Source organism: Lygodium microphyllum, chromosome 7 (assembly GCF_053477565.2).
Source record: "Lygodium microphyllum isolate KBCC chromosome 7, Lygodium_microphyllum_v1.1.10, whole genome shotgun sequence".
Taxonomy (NCBI): Eukaryota; Viridiplantae; Streptophyta; class Polypodiopsida; order Schizaeales; family Lygodiaceae; genus Lygodium; species Lygodium microphyllum.
This window is the reverse complement of record NC_141141.1, coordinates 154,362,249-154,363,806: the sequence shown is the minus strand read 5'-3', so window position 1 is coordinate 154,363,806 and position 1,558 is coordinate 154,362,249. Positions and strand designations below refer to the sequence as shown.

At 38.5% G+C, this 1,558-nt stretch overlaps 1 non-coding gene across 1 annotated transcript; it reads right to left on the bottom strand.

Moving 5' to 3' along the window:
• Positions 1 to 216: 216 nt before the first annotated feature.
• On the bottom strand, positions 217 to 288 carry TRNAN-GUU (transfer RNA asparagine (anticodon GUU)). Its single transcript has one exon. It is a non-coding gene; the product is annotated as a tRNA-Asn (tRNA).
• Between the last annotated feature and the right edge of the window lie 1,270 nt (positions 289 to 1,558).

Sequence of the window (1,558 nt, the reverse complement as noted above, 5' to 3'; positions counted from 1 at the left end):
GAGTCCGAGATGCAGAGAGTGCAAGTTTCTAGCAATATTCGATGCCTCATGAGAAAAGATAAAGAGAGACGCCTAGCTATTTTTATTTGTTAGATTTTCCCCTCTTTTGGCGTTTGGTGCAGAACAAGTTGTCTGTCCTACCGGCAACCTGCGGCATTACCTGCATCATCAGATACCTCTTTCCTTCTATCTTTATTCGACCGCAAATCAATGAATCTCCCCGAATAGGATTTGAACCTACGACCAATCGGTTAACAGCCGACCGCTCTACCGCTGAGCTATCGAGGAAAATGACGGGGGCTCATCCCATACATGTTGAACGAATCGATACTTTATAAAGCTTGGATACAACTCAACTTCTATTATAGGAGGAAGCCATAGTGATAGCAATCCCTTTCGCCTTTTCGGTCGAATAGAGTGGGGGGGGGGGTGCGGAAGATCCCAGTCGTAGTTGATCCCGTCATGGTTTGGCCTACCCCCTCCCCCCACACACGGCGTACTGATCAATAACCAATCACGAGTTTTTCTTCCTCCCTTTCCGAGAAGCATGGTAGAATAGTCACAGTATTTATTCTGGTAAGAGTCTCAGAATGGAAAAAAAACTCTTTTGAAAAAATAATTAATTATGAAAACTTATTTCATACATGTTTCTGGAAACAAAGAAAATCAATAATGAGGTAATTCCAACAATTAATCCAAATAAGTAAAAAGATATTCTACCCCCTTTATGTATTTTACGGCCTCTCCTGCTAATAAGCCCCCAATACCAAGGGCATTTATGATCCCATCGATGATCCATTGATCAAAAAATGAAATTAAACTGCTAATATATCGTATACTCCTTATGAAAACAATATCATAAATTTGGTTGATATAACCCTCATTTCTCGAAAATGTTTGAATAGAATGTATTAATAAAGTCAATAAGTTTTTCATCATGATTTGCAAATTCTTATTGTCATGATTTCTTTCTGGCCTGTAAGATGATTTAAGCCCGTAGATCTTATAGGAGGCAAAAGCACCGAAAAGCGACAGAATTAGGGACAATAGTTTTACAAAAAGATAACTGTTAAATCCTTGTTCAATCTCGCTGGAATATGGAACTATAGTACTTAGCCAGTCAGATAATAAATCAATACTTGCTCCTTGCCGAGGATTCTGAATTCCTAGGTAACCAATTAAAAGAGTTGGTACCGATAGGGTTACAATAGGTAATAACATCCAAGTATCTGATTCTTTGGGATACAAAGACTTCGAGGAGTAAAAAACATCAGAACTTGATGAGCTTGAATTCTCTTGGTCTGAAACGGCATCACTCCTTCCTTCTTCTACATATAAGGGAAAACAGTCGTTTTGTTTCTGAGAAAAGTCCATCGATTGGGTATTTCCCCAAAGAAAGAGAGGATCTGGCAGAGAATTACTAGTATCACTCAAATGAAAAGTTCCCTCGAAGGTGAGAAAATAAATGCGAAACATGTAAAATCCAGTAAGACCTGCAGCAAATGAAGTTATGATTCCTGAATAAGAAGAATAGGCCCAACTTTCTGTAATAATTTCT